Raw genomic sequence first — 23,919 nt, 5'->3', positions numbered from 1 at the left:
CAGGTGAAAGGTTCAGGGCCTGAAAGGATTGCATCTGCAGGCAGAAGGTGTTTGCAGCTCTCTGAGTGATCATTTGGAGGAGGGGGAGATATTATGCCAATTAAGTCAAGACAATGGAGTCTTGTTCCCCTTGCATGAACCCTGATAAAATTGCCTGTCCAGGGGAAGGAAAGTATTTCATTATTGCACCTTTGAAAAAAGATAATCCTTTCTGCATTTCCTTTCGGGGTGGGGGTGTCTTTTGTTCTTGTGTCTATGATCCACACATGTCCTCAGTGTTAGTTTCGGGAGAAGAACATGGTAAAGGCTTTGTTTTGTTTTGAAGTGTAGGATTAAATGACGAAGCTGTTAGAAAAGAAGGACCCCTCTCAAGTATTCTGGAATTAACAAACAAGGGCATTACTGAGGTGATCTCCTGGAAATGGCAGGCTGAGGCCACTGTCTCTGAAATCTCACCTGCTTCCCTGGGTGGTGGAGAAGTGGTGGATGGGTGGGTGGGGGGGTCCCACTGGAACAGGCCTATAGACACAACTTGGGTAAATATTTATTAAAAAATAATACTTTTTACTTTTCTTTCAATCTTATATTTTATTTTTTATTTATGTTTATTTATTTTTGGTTTTTGGAGACAAGGTTTTTCTGTGTAGCCCTGGCTGTTCTAGAGCTTTCTCTGTAGCCCAGGCTGGCCTCTAAGTCAAAGAAATATACCTTCCTTTGCCTCCCGAATGCTGGGATTAAAGACATGTACCACCACCACCCAGCTCAATTTTATAATTTTTTTTGAGATTTGAAATTTTTTATTTTATTTTGAGTGTTTTGTGTGCACATTTGTCTGTGTACCATATAGGTTGTACAGTGCCTGGGGAGGATGGTGGATCCCTGGGAACTGGTGTTGGGGTGGTTATGCATAGTCGTAAATGCTGGGAATAGAACCCAGGACCTCTGCAGGAGTAACAAGCTGTCTTAGCCACTGCGCGTCTCTCCAGTCATGGAACTAGCCTTCTCACAGTGGAAGTTTTTTGAACTGATGAGACACAGAATTCGACAAGTCTCCAGAGTCACCACACTCAGCCCTCAGTGTTTTAGTTAGTGTCCCTGCTACCTACACACTTGTTGTCTATCTGTCTGCCTGTCTGTTACCATGGAACTGACACAGCATTCAAGGACACTTTGCTACATCATTTATCTGTTCACCACACAGCATCAAAAAGAAAGTGCACTGGACTGTCTTTTTTTTTTTTCCTGAGACAGAATTTCTCTATAGCTTTGGAGCCTGTCCTGGAACTAGCCTGCTTCTGCCTCCCGAGTGCTGGGATTAAAGGTGTGAGTCACCACCACCAGCTGGACTGTCTTTAAAGTAATACATACATCTCTGCTGAGACTAGAGTCCCATACTGACACGGTGCTTGTCCTGGGCTGCTAGAGTTTTCGAAGAGAAGCTGTTGGTCCTGATTCACTGTCAGGGACCTTCAGTGTCCCTCTGAGCATCCAGATCACAAACATAAAAAAATAAAAATAAAAAATAAAAATCAAAGAGACACAGTAGTGTCTGTGAAATGACAACTCAGAGGCACTTCTGAGAAGCCGAGTTCAGTCCCTGGAACACAAGGTGCAGGACTGAGCCGTCTCCTGAGAGTTGTCCTCTGATTTCTATGCCTGAATCATGGCATGGCATAGACTCCTCTGCATGCATGCAAACACCAAATTAAATACACGAGGACATGGATGCTGATTGACATGAGACCTAAAAGATCTCCTTCAAGTCAAATAAACAAAGTAGAAATAAACATCTTTTCATGAATTCAGCGGAGCTTAGCTCTGTGTTTCTCCACTGTTGAATTCTTGAGAAACCCTGCTGGAAGAAGGAGACATTTCACTAACGCAGGGGGATGATTTCGGGAGGCTCGGTGGTTAGAAAACGGGTTTCCACGTTGGGTTGTGCTGGTGCATTCCTGTAATCCTCACACTTGGGAGGTTGAGGCAGGAGGATCAATCAAGGCCATCTTTGTCTATCTAATGACTGTGAAGTTAGCCTGGGCTACAGGATACTCTATTTAAAACAAATTAACAAACTACAACAGAGCTGGGGCTGGTGGAATGGCTCTGTGAATTAAAGTGGCTGTTTCCAAGTCTAACAATCTGAAATCAAACCCCAGGAAGGAGAGAATTAACTTGTGCACGCACATGTGTGCACACTCATTCACTCACTCACACTCACACACTAATTAAATGTTAGCTTATAAATGTGATTAATAAAATAAGAAGAAAGAAGCTGGGCAATGGTGGTGCATGCCTTTAATCCCAGCACTTGGGAGACAGCGGCAGGCCAGACAGTGAGTTCGAGGCCAGTCTAGTCTACAAAGCGAGTTCCAGGACAGCCAAGACTACACAGAGAAACCCTGTCGTGAAAAACCAAAAAGAAAAGGAGTAACAAAGAAAGCAGGAGAAAAAAGAAAGTGAAAGAAAGAAAAGAGTTTTCTGCTTTCAGCTTCAGGTATCCCTCCTTGTGTGTTATCTTTGACACAGGGTGTCTCTGCAGCTAAGGCTGGTAGTCCTCCTGCCTCCACCTCCTGAGTGCTGGAATTATACACGCATGTCTCTGTGCCCCACTTCTTACTGTTCCTCTAAGAACGTTGCTGGTGGCGCATTTCATCATCATGGTAACAAGAAGCTTCTTTATTTTATTATTATTTTTATTTTTAATAGGGTTTTATATAGCCCAAGCTGGCCTCAGATTTGCTAGATAGTTCAGGAAGACTTTTAGCTACTGGTCAACTAGTCTTTACCTTCAAGTATTGGGATTACAGACATGTACAACCATACCCTGAATTCTGTTTGTTTGTTTGCTTATTTGAGACAGGGACTCATTTATTAGTTCCAACCTGGCCTGGAATTCACTATGTGACCTAGGCTGGCTTCAAACTCCAAGGAGTCCTTCTGTCTCAGCCTACCAAGCACTGAAATTACAAGTGTGAGCAGCCATGCCTAGTTGGAGAACAAACAGTTCTAGCGAGTCCCAGGGAGCACCCACTCTTCCGGCTGGTAGCTGATGACGCAAAGGTTTTTCTTCTTGCTGAAGAGGCTGAGGAGTTTACCCTGGATATCAGGACACTTCAGAATAATAAAATCAGTAACAATAAGGATAGCAATGCAGCTAGCACTTATTTATTTTAAGTGTTTTTTGAGACATAGTTTTTTCCTTTGTTGCCTTGATTGGCCTCAAAGTTCCCAGTTCATCAGCATACACCAACACTCTGGGTGTAGATCTTGCACTTTTTCTTTCCATTTTTTTCCTTCTTCACTGTTTCGTGTAGCATTTAGCCAAGGCTACATGTGTGTGGCCAAGGCTACAGACTTTGAACTTCTTGGCCTCCTTGCCCTGTCCCCCAAGTGCAGGGTCTGCTCATGTGTGCCATCACCCCTGATATGTGGTGTTCAGAACTAAACCCAGGACTTCATCTGTGCGAGGCAAGCACTCTAACAGCTGAGCTACATGCCCAGTCCTTCTAACCTTTTATTTTGAGACAGAGAGCCCCGAGTTCCTCAGGATGGTTTGCTTCTGAACTTGCTCTGACCCCAGGCAGGCCTTGTGGTCCCGCTCACTGCCTGGCCTCCGAAGGAGCTGTGCTGATGGGCCCAGGGTTGGCTTAGTTAGCACTCACTGAGACGTTTCAGTGGTAGAACACTTGTGCCTTGATTCAGTAACACAAACACACGGCGTCAATCCCACTTCAATGATGGCAAGTTAAGGTCCTGAGGTGACGATGTTCTGCTCAGGGTCACACAGCTAGTAAAATATGGAAGATACGATTCCCACGTGGCATGGCCTGACCCCCACTGCACTCCAGTGACTATCAGTCCTGAAGGAGTCCATCTTACTCATTCCCGCACGGAGTCTGGCCAAGGTCTGCTAAATGCTGGGCAGCTAGGCTTTGTCCTGATCACCAGAGACCAAAGAGTGAGCAGACGTGACCTTTGCCCTCATGGAGCCACATTCTATAAAACACAATGAGAAACATAAAATAAAATAAGTGAGCATTTATAAGCTAGTTATAGGTGGCTTATGATACAGAGAAAAATAAATTAGAATATGAACATAGAAAATGTGAGGATTTGGGTGCAATGTGAACTAGGCAGCAAGAGAGACCTCACTAGTAAGATGGTAGAGCCTCGCATGGCAGTGTAGGGAGGACGGGTTTGAGGCTAGCTTAGGCTACATAACATGGCTGTCTCACCAATGACAGACAAACAGACAAAAGCAATCTCTCTCCCCTCCAAAGGTGAGGAACTAAGTCATGGGCCCTTCTGGGAGAAGAAACAAGGCCCTGAAGGGGGCTATGTTCTACAGGATTCTCAAATGTGGCCACAGAAGTACTGAGCCAGAGCAGTGTTCGCATGTGATGTACATATATTTTCCTGTAGAGGCTTAGATTTTAGTTATATCATTTTGGGAGCATTTGTTTATTTTCATACAATTTGTGTGTGTCAGTCAGAGGACAAAGAATCTCCTTCCGCTGAGTGTGTCCTCAGAGGCTTGTCATCAGAACTCGGGTTCTCAGCCTTGGTACGTGTGCCTTTACCCTCAGAGGCCTCTAACCAGCACCAACCTCCCATATACTTTCAACACACTTTACTGAAAGACTTTGTTGTTATTGTTTATTGGTTTTTGTTTTGCTTTTTAGATAGGACCTCATCTATATAAGCCTTAATGACCTAGAACTTGCAAGATAGCCTAGGCTGACCTCCAATTTGTCCCAGTTTTCCTGCCTCTGCTCCCAAGTATTGGGATTACAGGAAAGTAGTACCACGTCTGTTTTCAACAGGAGTTGTTCTGAATAGTCTAGGGAATCATGATACGAAGAACAAGCCTGCACAAGTCTTAGACTGCAAACTGTAGAATCCAAGGATGGGGAAGTTGCTGGATGCAAGTCTGTAGTTTATCCCGGTACCATAGGGATGTCTGCAAAGATAAGGCCTTTTCCAGTCTGTTTTCTTCCGGTGAAAATCTTTCCTAAGGCAGCCTGAGGGAAGAACATTTGTCACAAAATATCAATGCCCAGAAACTCACCATTGTGCTGGAATGGAGGCAGACGGGTTGGTGGATTCTACAGTTGAATATTCCATGGGAGGGCCCTGAGATATGCAAACCTCATTCCCAAAGGAGATAGGCTTATCAGATGGTGCTCTAACTGCTTCCCAGAGGAAGTGGGGAAGAGCAGATGTGGGGGGTGGTTCGGTGGTGCTCGATTAAGGGGAAGACTTTGGTCTGTACCAGGAGGCCCAATCCAGGGCCGTGGTTAGGTGGAGTTGAAGACTCTAAAAGCCTATCGCGGGGTGGGGAATGGGGGGTGGGGGGGGTTGTAAATTGGGAGAAGAACAGTAACCACGGACCAAGGTTGCTCAAGGACAAGGGACTTTATCTTGATAGAATTTCCAGGGAACGTCCTTTTTCTGGCCAAACCCACATCCCTATTACAAAAGTGCTCTGGACTAAGATTTTACTGTCTTTATTTCTTTTCAGATTTACTTATTTTGTATTTTGTGTACGTGCATGAGTATTTTGTCTGCATGTCTTTGTACCACATTTGTGCCTGGTGCCTAAGGAGGTCAGAAGAGGGTGCGGATCTCCTCAACTGGAGTTGTTATTAATGGTGCTAGCAACCATGTGGGCACTGGAAACAACGTGGGTCTTCAGTAAGAGCAGCAACTGTTTTAACAGCTGAGCCATCTCTCCAGGCCATTTTGTTGTTGTTGTTTTGATTTTTGTTTGTTTTTAGGAGGCAAGATATCATTCTGAATCCTTGAACTCACAATTCTCTTGTCTCAGCCTTATGGATGCTAAAATTATAGGCATGTACCATCACCACCACCCCACTCCACCGCCCACTGCCCCCGCTGCCACCACTCTGCCCTGCCCACTGCCCCCGCTGCCACCACTCTGCCCTGCCCACTGCCCCGCTGCCACCACTCTGCCCTGCCCACTGCCCCTGCCGCCACTGCCACCACTCTGCCCTGCCCACTGCCGCCACTGCCACCACTCTGCCCTGCCCACTGCCCCCGCTGCCACCACTCTGCCCTGCCCACTGCCCCTGCCGCCACTCTGCCCTGCCCACTGCCCCCGCTACCACCACTCTGCCCTGCCCACTGCCCCTGCTGCCGCTGCCACCACTCTGCCCTGCCCACTGCCACCACTCTGCCTTGCCCACTGCCACCACTCTGCCCTGCCCACTGCCCCTGCCGCCACTGCCACCACTCTGCCCTGCCCACTGCCCCTGCCGCCACTGGCACCACTCTGCCCTGCCCACTGCCCCTGCCGCCACTGCCGCCACTCTGCCCTGCCCACTGCCCCCGCTACCACCACTCTGCCCTGCCCACTGCCCCTGCTGCCGCTGCCACCACTCTGCCCTGCCCACTGCCACCACTCTGCCTTGCCCACTGCCACCACTCTGCCCTGCCCACTGCCCCTGCCGCCACTGCCACCACTCTGCCCTGCCCACTGCCCCTGCCGCCACTGCCACCACTCTGCCCCTTTTTGGTTTGTTTTGTTGTTTTTTTTTTTTTTTTTGAGACGCTATAGACCAGAACCTAGAATTTACTATTATAAGTCAGGCTGGATGACAACTAACATTCCTCCCCCTGCCTCTGTCTCCATCAGTACAAGCCCGTGCCACTACACACAGCTGTATTGAATTCTTTGAGAACACTAGAGACATCTCTTGGCACGATTGCCGAGCTCTGGGAAAACCAATGGTCCAAAGCAGAGCGGCAAGAGAACGGTCAGTCCCACCAGACGCTTCCCCGCAGCTTTGCAGCAGGAAGAATTGCTTCGTCCTATCTTCCTAGATTTGAAACCCAAAGACTGAAAAATGTTGATTTCGACTTAGAGTCTCTCATTTTCTCAGCATCTGACTCAGAGGGAAACGCCTACCTTCTTGTAGCAATTTAACTTTCACATAATAATTGAAGGGATATCCTCTATTTACCCAATGCTTTCCTGCTCAGTCTTTTTAGACTGAGAATCTTGTACATTTCATATACACAAAGGCGACTTTTCCTTCCCTCAGTGACCAGCACTTATCGCACAAGCCATGCTGGGCTCATAAATATGTCACTGAACTCAGTGCCAGCCTTTCTCCAGCGTTGTCCTCCCCTTCTTCTCCTAAGCCTGCGCAAAGTACGCTTGGGTCTTGGAAACACCCTTGGAGTATGTTTTGGTTCCACGCAAGACTGTTGCTCACACACCAGCACACTGGGAGTTGTAAACACTCTAACGGCCATTGAAGCCAGCACCTTCTGATTCCAACTGAATATTTCCTGTAAATCAGTGCCAACTGTCCATCTTGTAAGAACATTCGAAAACAGAAGTTTGAACTCATAGAGACCTCATTGCACTAAAAACCGATTTCCTGTTTGACAAAGCACTACCGCTAGGAGCAAAGAAGTCCATTCAGCAACAAGCCATTGTTAGCGGTTTTGACGTGCAAAGGCTGATGGTTTCCTCTCCAGAAACCAGGCCTTGGAATTGGAGGTGTTCGCTTTCTAAGTGAAGACTCTGGATATTAGAGTCCTATCCCCGAGGGCCCTAAAGAGATTTCCTGGGTTACAGAAAACATTTGCTTATCTTGTCCACAATACATCCTACCGGTGTGCTATCTGGTAAAGTTGCAGAAGTCTTTTGAAACAAACCGGTAGATATCATCCCTATCTTATGGAGATGAGGAAACCGGGGCTTGAGCTTTGTATCATTTTGTGTGGAGCCCTGGAGACTATAGGCACTGTGTGGTGAAGGCATGCCTCTGTCTCTTGTTATGACTTTGCATGTGTTACTCAAACAATCTCCTAGCCAAGATTTTCAGTTTATAAAATGGGAAAAATACCAGTGGGAATTTGATAACACATATATAATATTTTAAGTTGGATTAAGAAACTATTGGTCTGTGGGCTAGAGAGATGGCTCAGAGGTTAAGAACACTGGCTGCTCTTCCAGAGGACCTGAGTCCCAGCAAGCACATGGTGACTCACAACCATCTGTAATGAGATCTGATGCCTTCTTCTGGCCTGCAGGCATACATGCATGTATAACACTGTATATATAATAAATAAATCTTTTGTTTAAAAAAAAAAAGAGCAGTTGACTATCATGGGAAGATTGGGCTTGAGGTAGTGACAGTATCTGGAAGGTGAAAAATCTCTCTAGGGGCCTGAGGGTCATTTCTAACATCTAAAAAAGAAAAAGAAAGGAAGGAAGAGAGAGAGAGAGAGAGAGAGAGAGAGAGAGAGAGAGAGAGAGAGAAACTATTTGCCTGGGGAGATGGCTCAGTGGTTAAGAAGCACTTGTTGCCCTTCCAGAGGACCCAGCTTCAATCCCAGCACCTACATGGTGGCTCACAACCATCTGTAACTCCAATTCTAGGGGATCCAACTCCCTTTCTGGCCTCCGAAGGTACTAGTCACACATATGATGCACAGATATAAATGTAGGCAAAGCATCCACTCACATGAAACAAAAAATAAATAAGTCTGAAAAATTTTTAAAGAAAGGAAACCAGAAAGGAACTGTCTGGCATGATGGCTGAACCTGGAGAACTCTATGCTAATCAAAGTGAGTCATACACAGAAAGATGAGTTCAGCACCAACTCATTCACACGTGGGATCTAAAACACACTGAACTTGCACAATTGAACAGTAGAGTGATGATTGACAAGGGACCAAGGGATGGGAGATGCTGGTCAAAGGGAACTAAGTTTCAGTGAGGCAAGATGGATGCAGTCTCAAGGTAAGATGTACCAGACGTACCACACAGCGACTATAATTAGTAACACTGCATCTAGGCTGAAACTTACTAGGAAAGAACATAGATCCCACCCCCCAAAATAAAACACAACAGAAAGTGAGGTTTGAATGTGCTCATTGGTTTGGGTTGTAGTGATTGTTTTGAAAAATAGCATAAAATAGCATAACGTCTTTGTAATTTTTTTTTTTTGAGACAGGGTTTCTCTGTGTAACAGACCTGAATGTACTGGAACTCCCCTTGTAGTCCAGGTTGGACTCGAACTCACAGAGATCTGCTTGCCTCTGCTTCCGGAGCGCTGGTAGATGTGTGCTTCCAGGCCTGGCTTCCTCTGCGTCTTTGCCCACATCCCTTCCCCATGGGACATTCAGTCCTCTCTACTCCCTCTCACTATGTCCTTGAGGGCATCCCAGCCAGCCTGGAGATGAATTGGAGAACTGATTTAGAAGGGCAGCATTTGAAGTCCAGAATTCAGTCAAGTTATTTAACCTTGCCAGGCAGTGGTGGCACATGCCTTTAATTCCAGCACTTGGGAGGCAAAAGCAGGCAGATCACTGTAAGTTCGAGGTTAGCCTGGTCTACAAGAGCTAGTTCCAGAACAGGCCCCAAAGCTACACAGAGAAACCTACTTTGAAAAACAAAACAAGGGGGAGGGGAGAGGCAGGGAGGGGAGCAGAGAAAAATGTAGAGTTCAATAAATATCAATAAAATAAAATAAAAAATCAAAACAAAACACAGAATAAAACAGCAACAAAAAAGCTACTTGACCTCACTGAGCCTTACAGTACTCACCTGAGTTGAGCTGAAGCTTGTGTATGTGTATGTGCATGTGTGTATGTATATGTGTGTGTGTGTGTGTGCATGTTTGTAGGCATGCACGTGTGTGTCCATGCATACATGTGTGGGTATGGAGGTCAGAGGTCTTTGTTGGGCATTCTTCTCAATAGTTTTGCCTCCTTCTTTTCTTTTTAAAACAATTTCTTTTTTTTTTTGAGATAGGGCTTACTATATAACCCTGGGTGGTCTGGAACTCTGAGAGATCCATCTGACCCTGTCTGAATGCTGGGATTAAAGGTGTCTGCCACTGTACCTGGTTTACCTTGTGTTCTGAGGCAGGGTCTCACACTGAACCTGGATCTCATTAGTTGGTTAGACTTGGTTGTGATTAAGCCCTGAGGATTGTCCTGTCTCCACTTTCCCTGTGCGTGGATTACAGGTGTGCACGGCTGCACCTGGTTTTTATTTGTTTTCTACTGAGAATGTTGGGGGTTCTAACTCAGGGCATCGTGTGTGTGTGGCAAACACTTTGCCGACTGAGCCTCTCAGTCTCTGGGCTAAACCTCTTTAATTTGCACCATCAGAAGGTTGACCTAGGATAATCCATGGATCACATGTGGTCAGGACAGGCACAGGATACTCCTGAGCCCTGGCCCCCTGGCCCTTCTGATGCCACCCACTGGTCTCTTCCTTCCATTGTCCTTTTGCTGTAACGCCCATCAAATTCTCACATGGATCATTGTACCTTCTGCACCTGTCCACTGCCCACATCCACTTGAGATCTTCAAAAGCTAGGAGAACCCCTAATTTATTTCCATGTTCGCCATTTTCCTTGCCTCTTGGTGAGTTCTTAGAGCTTCTGACTGAACTCCAGGAATGTTATCAGCCTGCTCCCCTGGATCTGATTACCTTGTGGGCTGGGCCAGTGGTTAATATTCCGCGGGTGACTTGAGGAAGGTGAGCCACAGACTGCTGAATGTCAGGAACAGGGGCCAGGAATTCCAGAACGCATCCACAGCATGCCTGCAAACCCCTCCTCTCCTCTGCAGCTCTACTGCCGAGATAGTTAACTCCATGAACTCAGCATGATTGGGGGAGTGAGTCAGCAAAGTGGAGAGCGACCCCAGCACTCATAGAAACAGCTCATGGGCAGGTGCTGCTGGTGGGTTGGACAGTACGCATTCTAGGCTGTGTCTGCTACACCCTGACTCCATCCACATGAGAAGACTGTCATAAACAGGGCTGGAGAGATGGCTCAGTGGTTGAGAGCACTGGCTGCTCTTCCAGAGGTCCTGAGTTCAATTCCCAGCAACCACATGGTGGCTCACAACTGTCCGTAATGAGCTTCTGGCCTGCAGTGTACCTGCAGGTAGAATACTGTGTATATAATAAATAAACAAATAAATCCTAAAAAAAACGAATGTCATGAACAACTTGAGAAGTGCTGCTGATTTTTTATTTCATTCCCCTGCTATTTTCCAAGAAAGTTGATAGCCTGCTGGCTCAGTCTTGAAGACAAGCCTCCATCAGCACCAGGCTCCTGGGTGTTAAGATTTCAGGGTAGTGGCAGAGACAGCAGGCCAATCATTAATAGCCCCCTAAGGCTCACAGAGGGAGCTGACCAGTTAACACAGCCTCACAGAGGGAGCTGACCAGTTAGTTAACACAGCCTCAGTCATTCTCATTCTTGGTGTGGGGGGGTTATCAGAAAAGAGGCAAGATGAAGAGAGTCCTACAGAATGTGAGCTCAGGGACACCCAGGAGAAATCGCAAATCCAGGGAAGAGAATGTTAAAGGTTGGGGAGAAAACAACGGTGCTAAAACAATCAAACAAGCCTCCTTAGGCTGGGGTATGTGCAAAGCCAAAAAGCTCGGCCTTTTTTGTCTACAGGCACTAGGGAGCCATTGAGAGTTCTACAGTAGGCAGAATGACTGCGGACAATTGCTTTAGAGGCCCTAAAGGAGAAAAGAGCAACGAAGACACTTTGATCATGCTACCATGTTAGCCATAATTCATCAATAGAGCAGGCATTGTAGCCTGGAGAACCAGGACTTAGGAGACTGAGGCAGAAGGGTCTCAAGTATAAGGTTGGTATGTTTAAGGCCAGACTAGTGGGTCTGCTTTCTGTCTCTGTCTCTCTCTCACTCACACGCACGCACGCACACCTCTGTTTTCTTTCCTCTTCCTTCCTCTTTCTGCCTCATATAATTAAAAATTGTTACCCAGGCAAGGTGTCATGTGCATTTAATTCCAGCACCAGGGAGACGGGGCAATATAAGAAGACCTTGTCTTACTCTGCCCTCGTTTTTATTTTGAGCATGGGGTAGAATGAAACTAGGGCTTGACCCCAGAACTGCATGTACTAGGCAGGTGCTCTGTCACTGAGCTGTCCCCTTGGTTTTTGTTTTTGTTTTTTGAGAAAGGGTCTCAAGCAGCCCAGGCCAACCTCAAATTTGCCAAGGAGCTTAAGCTGGCTTTGAGATTCTCTTTTTGTTTGTTTGAGTGTTTCTCTGAGTATCTTTGGAGCCTGTCTTGGAACTAGCTCTCACAGACCAGGCTGGCCTCAAACTCACAGAGATCTGCCAGTCCCTGCCTCCCAAATGCTGGGATTAAAGGTGTGCACCAGCCGGGCAGTGAGTTCGAGACCAGCTTGGTCTACAAGAGCTAGTTCCAGGACAGGCTCCAAAACCACAGAGAAACCCTGTCTTGAAAAGGCTAAATAAATAAATACATAAATGTGTGTACCACCACTGCCTGGCTGGCCTTGAGATTTCTTGATTCTCCTGTATCTCTGAACTCCGAGTACACTTGATTCTAATGACTATGTGAGGGAGTTGTTCTTGCTCTTGTATGCTTGCAAAGACAAGCCTCTTTCATTTCAGTGCTCAGCCCTTCTTTGGATAAAGGAATACAGTGGTATATTCAAATCCCTTCCTATTAAGGGCAAAGGGTCTCCTTTTTTCCAGGTTTAGAACGGAATATGCCACCAGGCAGTGGTGGCACCCACCCTCAATCCCAGCACTCAGGAGGAATAGACAGGGGATCTCTGAATTTGAGGTCAGCCTGTTCTACAGAGCAGGTTCCAGGACAGCCAGGGCTACACAGAGAAACCTTGCCTTGAAACAATGAAACAAAATAAAACAAAATAGAAAAACAAACAAAGAAGAAAGAAAATAAAAAGAATGAAAGACAATAAACCCTACCTAAGGCATGCTGGGATTAGTCTGTGGTCATCACTCCTAGACCACAGTGACTCTTAATAACTAGAGTCCTGGAAACAGCATTTTAACCCAGCTTTTCCTCAGTTGTACATTCGCTTTCAGCAACTTTACTAGAAAGAGGAGAGGGCCAGGAACAGTATCTTCTTTGCATATTTTTCCTTATTGGCTGAAGAGTGATAGCCTACACGCCACTATACTACTTAGCAACGGAAACCAGTGATAACAGAACAAGGCAAGGTCCTTGCTGGTACTAGAAACAGGGACTTGTTTATTTAAACCTGTGTGTGCATGCCTGTGTGTGTCCTCAGAAGCTAGGAGAGGGTGTCAGATTCCCTGGAGCTGAAGTTACTCAGATGAGAGCCACCCTGGCTGTGGGAGCAGCAAACCCTGCTAACTGCTGACCCATCTTCTCTTTAGCCCCTCACTGTTCTTCTTGGTGGCTAATTTTCTTTTCTTTTTTCTTCCTTCCTTCCTTCCTTCCTTCCTTCCTTCCTTCCTTCCTTCCTTCCTTCCTTCCTCCCTTCCTTCCTTCCTTCCTTCCTTTTTCTCTTCAAGACAGGGTTTCACTGTGTAGCCCTGGCTCTCCTAGAACTCATTTTGTAGGCTATGCTGACCTCAGAGTTACAAAGATCCACCTGCCTCTACCTCCTGAGTGCTGGGATTAAGGACTTGTGCAGCCACTGCCTGACCCAATGACTGATTTTCAATGTTCTTTTTGGCTGATTTTAATTTTGTTTGTTTTGAGATAAAGTCTCATTATGTAGCCCAGACTGGCCTCAAACTCATGGCAATTCTTCCTGCCTTAGCCTCCAGTGTGCTGGGATGACAGACGTGGACCACCATACCTGGCACAATTTTAGATTTAATGTTCTTAAAGCTTTGTTAGCTACAGAGTAAGACATAATAAAAGACAAGGGGAGGGACAATTAGGTCTTGAGAAAACCAGAGCCCCAAGCAGTTACTTTTTGTTACTGTTGATGTTACAGGTCATTTCTTTTACTACTGGTCCATAAAAGGAGACAGGGGAATTTAAACCCCTCTTTACACCTCTGGTTTCTGAGCTGCTTCTTTGACTGGAGCCTAGTTCCCCGGGGAGGCAGCGCCTAGAGAGAATAAGAACATACAGAGTCTCTTTGTGGTGGTCTTAACTGTGTTTTAGTCACACCAAAAATACAACTATTGCTGTTCTCCAAGTAAATGTAACTTAGAGATGTTTGGGAAGTGATGCTGTAAAGGAGAACGGAGACCGTACTGCAAGGGCGATGGCTGCCTGGGAGGACAGGCTATGCTCAGTGGGACTGAGGACAAGATACTGAGATATTGTTCATCTGGTTTCTTTTTTTTTTAAATATTTATTTATTTATTATGCATACCATATTCTGTCTGTGTGTATGTCTGCAGGCCAGAAGAGGGGACCAGACCTCATTACAGATAGATGGTTGTGAGCCACCATGTGGTTGCCGGGAATTGAACTCAGGACCTTTGGAAGAGCAGGCTCTTAACCACGGAGCCATCTCTCCAGCACCCCCCCCCCAATCTGGTTTCTTTTTTTTTTCCTTCTCTTCCCCTTCTTCTGTGCCACACTGTTATTTATTTATTTATTTATTCATTTATTCATTTATTTATTTATTTATTTATTTATTTATTTATTTATTTATTGCGGGGGAGGGAGGACGGTGACAACAGTCACTGTTATCACTCAGGCTAGCCTGGAACTTGCTACTTAGACCAGGCTGGCCTTGAATTCTCAATGATCTACTGGCCTCAGCTTCCTCAGTACTGGAATTACAGGAAAACACCGTCAAGTACGACTGAGATAGTGATTTTGTTTTTAGATTAAAAACAAAACAGATATTAGAGTGGGTTTTGTAGGGTGTAGAGGGTGTCAGAGGCTGTGAAGTCTGTGACTTTGGAGCTTTAAACACATTTAACAGGAAGGGAGGGTTTGGTGGAGGCCTAGACACTGGGGAAAGAACAGGATAGAGACAAGATTCAAGGATTATTTAACACTGGTAGCTGGAAAGGACCAGAAATTCCCAAATGTCTTGGAACCTGATGCTGCCTGGTCAGTCACCTCCAAACGCTGGGTGGGTGGGTGCTGCAAGAGCACTCCCCTTTGATCTTTAATATGAAGCCCATCACCCAGCAGGCAGAGACAGGTCTTCTCTGTTATTTCTAGGCCAGCCTGGTCTATACAGTGAGTTCTAGGTTATACAGAACCACACAATGAAGAAAACACTGTTAGGGGTAGAGTTTAAGGCTAAAGACCTGTCTAACACATACCAACTCTCATCTTCTGCACCTCCAAAAAGAAAAGAAACAAGAGGAAATCAAACAAAAACCTTTCAAATACACCTTAATATCTTTGGGTTGGAATATTAAAGCTTTGTTTGTTTGTTTGTTTGTTTGTTTCTGTGGTGCTGAGATGTAACATTCTTTCTTGAGCACCTCACATAAACATTGCCACAGAGCTTCATCCCCAGCCTTGTTCTCCTCTCCCCACCTCACTGCATGTGCACGTATGTGCATGTGTGTGTGCGTGTGTGTGCATGCAATGTGTGCGCACATGTGTAGAGTTTGGGATGAATATAGTCATAAACATGCTAAGAGAGTGAGTGCTCTGGAGCCGCGAAACCAAGCTCTAGCCCCAGTCCCTTTTTTTTTTTTTTATTCTGTGATAGGATCTTACTAAATAGCCTGGGCTGGCCTTGAACTCACTTTGTGGCAAGACTTGTAATCCTCCTGCCTCAGACTCCAGAGTGTTGGGACACCACAACAGTCCTCCAAATGGCTTGCTTTTTTTTTTTTTTTAAAAAAAGGGGGAACTTAGACATAGGTTAAGTTGGGCTTGCTCAGCACGTGGAATGATGAGACAAGAGTTCAAAGTCAGCCTGGTACAGACCCAGATTTTATTTTATTTTTTTATTTTATTTTATTTTTTGGTTTTTCGAGACAGGGTTTCTCTGTAGCTTTGGAGACTGTCCTGGAACTCCCTTTGTAGACCAGGCTGGCCTTGAACTCACAGAGATCCGCCTGCCTCTGCCTCCCGAGTGCTGGGATTAAAGGCGTGCACCACCACTGCCCAGCTCAGACCCAGATTTTATTTTATTTTTTTAAATATTTATTTATTTATTATGTATACAATATTCTGTCTGTGTGTATGTCTGCTGGCCAGAAGAGGGCACCAGACCTCATTCCAGATGGTTGTGAGCCATCATGTGGTTGCCGGGAATTGAACTCAGGACCTTTGGAAGAGCAGGCAATGCTCTTAACCACTGAGCCATCTCTCCAACCCCCCAGACCCAGATTTTAAAAAAGAAAAAAACTATCCCAGTCCTTGGGAGGCAGAGGCAGGCAGATCTCTGAGTTCAAGGCCAGCTGGTCTACAAAGGAAGTTCCCAGGACAGCCAGAGCTGCTACGCAGAGAAACTCTGCCTTAAAAAACCAAAAGAAAGAAAGGAAGAAAGGAAAGAAAGGGGGAGGGAGAAAAGGAAAGAAGGAAAGAAAGAAAGAAAGAAGAGAGAGAGAGAGAGAGAGAGAGAGAGAGAGAGAGAGAAAGAAAGAAAGAAAGAAAGAAAGAAAGAAAGAAAGAGCCAGGTGGTGGTGGCGCACGCCTTTAATCCCAGCACTTGGGAGGCAGAGGCAGGCGGATCTCTGTGAGTTCAAGACCAGCCTGGTCTACAAGAGCTAGTTCCAGGACAGGCTCCAAAACCACAGAGAAACCCTGTCTCGAAAAAGAAAAAGAAAGAAAGAAAGAAAGAAAGAAAGAAAGAAAGAAAGAAAGAAAGAAAGAAAGCTCAACAGAAAAAGTAAGCCAGGGGTGATGGCTAGGCCTTTAATCCCCCGTACTCTGAAGGCAAACGTAGGTGGGTTTCTGTGAGTTCAAGGCTAGCCTGATAGAAGAAGGAGGGAGGAGGGGCCTGGAGAGAAGGCTCAGTGGTTAAGAGCATTGCCTGCTCTTCCAAAGGTCCTGAGTTCAATTCCTGGCAACCACATGGTGACTCACAACCATCTGTAATGAGGTCTGGTGCCCTCTTCTGGCCTGCAGACATACACACAGACAGAATATTGTGTGCATAATAAATAAATAGATATTTTTAAAAAAAGAAGGAGGAGGAAGAGAAAAGCTCTGTTGTGCGGGGGAGGTTGGCTCCACACTCTGCTGCATGGGTACAAGTATTGCCTTTCATGCTCTAGGACTTGGGGTCAATTCTCATTACTGAAACTTTGAAATCTTTAGATTTATGCAGTTAAAAAATAATATTAAATAATGTAATCTTTAGGCCTCTGAATGGTTCAGGGGCAAAATGAGACAGAACAGGTCCTCATGGCTCCTGGTTTTCACCAGCAGTCCCCAAAGCCACCTCCTGTCATACAGAAACCTGGAGCTCTGGAGGAATGTGGTACGAAACTGTGGCCCCCACTAAGCAACTCTGACTTGAACGCAAGTGGGACAGACCCTGCCTGGTGTCAGAAGGAGCCCTGTGGCAGCTCACTGCAGTCTGCTCTACTCACTCTACTGCAGAGCCAGGCCACTGAACTCCTTCCAGAAGCAAACTCAAAGTAGATGTACTTGTAAAATTATTTTGGCCATTGTTTTTAGGAAGGATTCTATTCTGCAGCCCAGGTTTATCCAGAACTTTCTGTGTAGCCCAGGCTACCCTCTAATTTGTGTCAATCCTTCTGTCTTAGTCTCTCGGCCTTCTGAGTGCTTAGATCACAGGCAAGAGTCAACCTTTCTTTTCTTTCTTTCTTTCTTTCTTTCTTTCTTTCTTTCTTTCTTTCTTTCTTTCTTTCTTCTTCTTTCCTTCCTTCCTTCCTTCCTTCCTTCTTTCCATTCTTTTCTTTCTTTCTTTTTCTTTCTTTTTTTTTTGAGACAAGGCCTCACTATGTTGCGTTGGTTAGAGCTATGTAGACCAGGTTAGTCTGGAGCATTTAAAGAACCACCTGCCTCTGCCTCCTGAGAGCTGGGATTAAACCACACCTGGCTCACCTGTACCTTATTTTAACTATTACTTGTTACTAACAATCAAAACACTGGGATAGAGAAATATGTTAACAAGAGAGATAAATAAATAAATACTATTTTATTTATTCCTTGAGGATTTAATGTATTATGTAATGTATTTTCATCGTACCCACCCCTGAATTCTGCCCTCCCGTGGCAACCACTCCCTACACCCAACAAATTCAAAGCAGCACTGGGTCTCGATCACATGCTTGCTTATGTCTTATTTTTATTTCCCTCCACATATTTATTTGGAGGGCTCAGTAGAAGCGTGTGCCACAATTGCACATGTGGAGGTCAGAGAAAAACCTGCTGGGAGTCAGTGTTCTCTTTCTACCACAGGAACCAAGGAGCTCAGGTCAGCAGGCCTGGCTTGGCGGCAAGTGCCTTCACTGCTGGGCCACTGGGCCATCGCTGGCCCCAATGTACATTTCTTTTTTTTGTTTTTTTGTTTTTTTTTTTTTGTTTTTTGGACAGGGTTTCTTTACCCAGCAGCCCTGGCTGCGGGGGAACTCACTTTGCCGACCAGGCTGGCCTTGAACTCAAAGAGCTCCACCTGCCTCTGCTGGGATTAAAGGCGTGCACCAGTGCCTGGCCCAGCACATTTCTTTAGCACATCCTGCACTCTAGGCGCCTTGATAGCCTTTGCATCGCGGAAAAGGGCTGAGTCAGTTCCTGAGCTTAAGCTGCTCATGGCTTATGGGAACTGGAAGACCATCAAACCAAAAAACCTATAATATAGCCTGATAATATTTTATTACAGACATGGCTATAGTTCTGTGGTTGCAGGTAGAGAGGGGTCTCTATCTGCTGGACAACAGAGAATGTCTCAAGCAACTGGGCTCTTCCAGGAAAAGCAAACAGAATAGGTGAATGTCCGAAGATCTGACTTGACCTGTTAGATTTGTGGAATGGCGACTTACAAGAAAATGATCCAGAAAGTACCAGGGCAGTTTCCCACTCTTTCCAGAGGCCTAATAGTGTTCAGGAGTGTGTGACCGGGCAGGACCAACCCACAGGGACAGTATTGCTGCCTCCCGGGGACAGTGAGGCTGACCAAGAGTCTTGGGTGAAACTTAGCAGTTTTGCCTGTAGATTTTCAGGAACGAGAACAGGTGTGGTAAGGAATGCAGGACTCAGGTTGGTACGGAGTCACGTGCATGTCAAACCCCTTCCTTGAGGCTGAGACAGGGGCATTGCTGCAAATTGGAGGTCATATAGAATGATATGGTGTGTGTTGTCACGAAAATAAAAAGAAAATTAAGAAATCAGGATTTGCTGGGCATGGTGGTACACACCTTAAATCCCAGTATTTATGGGGTGGAGTAGCACAGGGAATCTCTGAGTTTGAGACCAGCCTGGTCTACATAGTGAGCTCCAGACAGCCAGAGCTCTGTAGAAAAACCTCTCCAAAGGGGGAGGGGAGGAAGGGAGGAAGGAGAAAGGAAGAGAGAACTCCATTTCTCTCACAAGGTGACATTTCCTCCAACGCCCAGAACTGGTGGAGGGAGTCAAGGTGCAGCGAGGAGAGTCCTCCCTCCTTTGGCCACGTTTGCTGTAATTTCTTCACGTTCACTTAGTGACCTGCCCTCACATACCTAAATTTCATAATCTCTTCATAAGCAGAGCTGGTTCGGCTGCTTGCTTTGCTTAAATATGCTGTCAGCTTTTTTCCTGCTTTAATCCCAGCACTCGGGAGGCAGAGGCAGGCGGATCTCTGTGAGTTCGAGATCAGCCTGGTCTACAAGAGCTAGTGCCAGGACAGGCTCCAAAGCTACAGAGAAACCCTGTCTCGAAAAACTTAAAAAAAAAAAAACAAAAAACTTTTTTCCTGCTAGTCCTTCAAATAAGGCTAGCTAGTCTCGTTGTGGAGGGCAGAGACTGGGCCGCAGTGTTTGTGGACTGGAGGGTGGCAGACTGGACGACGGTGTTGCTCACAGCTCTCCTTTCCTAAGTTAGGAAGAAACTTTCCTGGATAGACCCGGTTAGGTAACTTTTTACACAAAAATGTGCAGATGAAGCTGGAAGAGGGTGGGGAGGGTGTGGTGGGGTGGGGTGGTAGGGTGGGGTGGGGTGGCTGGATCTCACTTCAGCCCTGCAGTCTACCAGCCTATAGGGCATAGCAGAACACCCACAGGAAGGGGTGTTAGCATTAGAATCCTGGGATTCTAGAAATGTCTCCTGGCCTCTGTGTGGCACAGGCTTTCTTTGAAGCACCTGAAGACACGCTGACAGGTCAGGACAGATCCCCTGCCCCACTGCAGCTACAGGCTGGTGCTGTCCTCTTATGTACAAATTAAATTTTAAAAAAATGATATTACTTGTATTCTTTCAGAGATGATTCAGCAGGCAGTAGAGGATTCCTAGCAGAAATGTGAATTAAAGAATTTAGTCCTTGGGTTTTGTTTTGTTTTGCCCTCGGTTTTGCCCCAGGCAGATATGGACATTTAAATTTGAATGATTTCTTTGGCCTGTAGCTCAGAGCACTTCAGTAAACCTAGCCCTCACGAGAGTTGGTGAGGCAAAGGATAGCAAGTTTGAGGCTAGCCTAGGTTACACAGTGAGATCTGTCTCAAAAGCCCCAAACAAACAACATTTGAATGGTGAACAGGTTAAACAAACGACAGTACAATGAACTGAGTGTTTTTAGCTAACTAGCAGCCTCAGCGCTTCACCAGCCTGCGTTAAAAGAAAACAAATGCAGATCGTAGTGCACCTTTTAGACCTCCTCAGTCAGCGCGTGAGGCTAAAGCTGGAGAGTCTGGGCTAAAAATACGAAAAGTATCTGAGTGGTTCCCTTTGCCAATTGACTTACAAGACTACAGATATACACAAGACCCAATTGACTTACAAGATTATAGATATAGGGCTGGAGAGATGGCTCAGAGGTTAAGAGCACTGACTGTTCTTCCAGAGGTCCTGAGTTCAATTCCCAGCAACCACATGGTGGCTCACAACCATCTGTAATAAGATCTGGTGCCCTCTTCTGGCCTGCAGGGATACATGCAGGCAGATGCTGTATACATAATTAATAAATAAATCTTTAAAAAAAAAAGATTATAGATATATACAAAACTTGTAGACACTGGAAATGGTGACAGCAGCCACAGACAGCAGGAATAGTCTGAAATGACCTTAGGGCAATCAACAAACAGACTGGCAGACAGGGCTGAGGTGCCACTCAGTGCCAGAGTATGTTCTTGGCATTGTTGATCTTCAACACCTGAAAAAAAGAAAAAGAGATCATCTGGGCATGGTGACTAACGTCTTTAACCCCAGCACTCAGGAGGATCCTATGAGTTGGAGTCTATCCTGGTCTACACATCGAGACCTGTCTCACAATAATAACAAGCTCCTGTTGGCTGCTTTCTGATCAGAAGTGTCTTTAAGGAACCTTCTAGAACAGATTCTATAATTCTACGTTTAGCAAAGGAAAACAGAAACCCTTCTTAGAATAACTTCTTTTTCTCTATTCCTTTAACAGGGGCTTTAGAAATGCTGGTTATTTCCTCTGTTAAATAAAGCTGGGTGATGGTGTCATACACCTTTAATCCCAACACTCAGGAGGCAGAGGTAGTCAAATCTCTTGAGATCAAGGCCAGCCTGGTGTGCAGAGCTAGTTCTAAGACAACTAAGGCTACACAGAAATACCCTGTCTTGAAAAATGAAACCAAACAAAAACTACACACACAAAATATTATTTTAAGAAAGCTTTTTACATATCTTGGGTAGGTTTTCTTCTCAGACACACATACAAATATGATAAGAACTTTTTATTCAATGCTAACAGGACAGTATCTGAGTAGTGATCAAAACTGGGACATTAAATTTGATCTATTATTCCTGTCAAGCTAGGTGGTATGGTACACATCACAGTTCCAGCACTTAGGAGCGTAACTGTTGCGATTAAATATGTGAGCCACCCGCTCAGCTCTCATCTTTGTTTCGTTGTTTTGTTGTGTTGTTTTGAGACAGGGTCTCATGCATCCCAGGCTGGCCCAATGTGCAAAAGATGACCTTGAACTCTTGACTCTCCCGTCTCTACCTCCAAAGTGCTATATTATAAGCATGAAGTCCCAGCCCAGCTTTCCACAGTATTATGTGAGATACACTTCCTTGATTCTTGCTATTTAAGGTTGTGTGTGAGCCCAGCTTCCTCTGAATGTCCTGCCCCGTTTCCCATGTATTTGGGAGAGCTCCAGGAAAGGGGGGTTGCTGCACATGATGAATAACTTTCCTTAAATAGGCCACTGATTCTTACAGGGAGCACTTCTCCCAGAGGGGGAGAAAGCTGGGCTGCCCTGAACAAAACAATGGGAGACAAGCAATAACGGTCCTGTGCTGACCTCAGCAAAAGGGAAAGGGAACCACATTGTGTTTGAAGGAGCTCTTCAGGGTGACCTTTGCTGCACTTGCTCTCTTTCCTTCTGTAGTGTGACCTCCTGCTTGCTTGTTTTTTGTTTTTTTGTTTTGTTTTGTTTTTTGTTTTTCGAGACAGGGTTTCGCTGTGGCTTTGGAGCCTGTCCTGGAACTAGCTCTGTAGACCAGGCTGGTCTCGAATTCACAGAGATCCACTTGCCTCTGCCTCCTGAGTGCTGGGATTAAAGATGTGCGCCACCATCGCTGGCTTGTTTGTTTTGAAAGGCCCGTTCTACTTCTTCATGTTATACCCAATGAAAAACACAGGAGACTACTCTTTTTTCCCCTACTGGGTGATGTTTTGATTTTAGATTCTTTTGGTTTGTTTGTTTTTGTTTTGTTTTTGTATTTTCGAGACACGATTTCTCTGTAGTTTTTGGAGCCTGTCCTGGAACTAGCTCTGTAGATCAGGCTGGTCTCAAACTCACAGAGATCCGCCTGCCTCTGCCTCCCGAGTGCTGGGATTAAAGGCGTGCACCACCATCGCTCGGCTGATTTTAGTTTCTAAGTTGGCTTCATTTTTTAGATTTATTTTAAGCTTTTGTGGTGTGTGGGTGGGTGTGTGATTGTGTGTGTGTGTGTGTGTGTGTGTGTGTGTGTGTGTGTGTGTGTACATGAGAAGGTGTTCTTGGAGGTCAGAGGCATCAGATCCCTGAAGCTGGACTCACAAATGCTTATGAGCTGCCTGATGTGGGGTGCTGCGGTCAAACTTGACTGCTCTGGAAGGGCACTCTTTCTTTCTATCTTTTTCTTTCTTTGCTTTTTTCTTTTTCTTCCTTCCTTCCTTCTTTTACTGTCCTTTATTGCATCCCGACCACAGTTGCTCCTTCCTCTCTTCCCAGTCTCCCAGTCCTTCCCTCCCCAGTATACTTTCTTAACAGCTGAGCCATTCACTATCTCCAGCCCTATAAATTCATCATTTTGGTGGACACATATTTATGTTTCGGAGGAAACAACCCTAACATGACTTCAGCTTTTAATTGTACATTTCTGATGGAAGTTCATATGAATTGAGGGTTCTGGGAAGTTGCTCTGAAACTAATGCCTTAACATTAAAACACTGAAAACAAAAGGGGCTGTATCCTGTGTCCAGCAGAGGAAATGGAAGTTACTTCTGTGCTTCAAGTGCATGGTATATAGCCTTGACTGGCCAGCCTGGTCTACAAGAGCTAGTTCCAGGACAGGCACCAAAATTATAGAGAAATCGTGTCTCAAAAATCCAAAAACAAAACAAAACAAAAACAAACAAACAAACCGGGAAAAAAGAGCAATCTCCTGTGTTTTTCATTGGGTATAACATGAAGAAGTAGAACGGGCCTTTCAAAACAAGCAAGCAGGAGGTCTGTAAGCCACACTGGCTTTGTGCTTTTGGTGGTCCTCTAGCCTTCACCTCCTGAGTGCTGGGATGACAGGTGCGTGCCACTATGCCTGGCTTGGAAGTGGTCTTGATGTGTAATAAATTCCTTATTTTACTTTATTCTTGTTTACAGGGGAGATGTGTGTCTACAGAGGTCAGCAGAGGGTATCAGATCCACGGGAATTGGAGTTACAGGTGGTTGTGAGTTGCCTGGTGTGGGTTCTGGCAACTGAATTCGGGTCCTCAGGAAGAGCAGTAAGTGTTTTAGACCAGTAAGCCATCTTTCCATTTCAACCCCCACCAACCAAATTGTAAAGTTGTATAAGGAGATAGTTGTATGTTGT

General features: G+C 45.5%; 1 non-coding gene across 1 annotated transcript; it reads left to right on the top strand.

Moving 5' to 3' along the window:
- The first annotated feature begins 1,374 nt into the window (after positions 1-1,374).
- On the top strand, positions 1,375-1,505 carry LOC142849116 (small nucleolar RNA SNORA3/SNORA45 family). The gene has a single exon (XR_012910519.1). It is a non-coding gene; the product is annotated as a small nucleolar RNA SNORA3/SNORA45 family (small nucleolar RNA).
- Positions 1,506-23,919: the final 22,414 nt, after the last annotated feature.

This window comes from Microtus pennsylvanicus, chromosome 4 (assembly GCF_037038515.1).
Source record: "Microtus pennsylvanicus isolate mMicPen1 chromosome 4, mMicPen1.hap1, whole genome shotgun sequence".
Taxonomy (NCBI): Eukaryota; Metazoa; Chordata; class Mammalia; order Rodentia; family Cricetidae; genus Microtus; species Microtus pennsylvanicus.
This window is presented reverse-complemented; position numbering and strand designations above follow the sequence as displayed.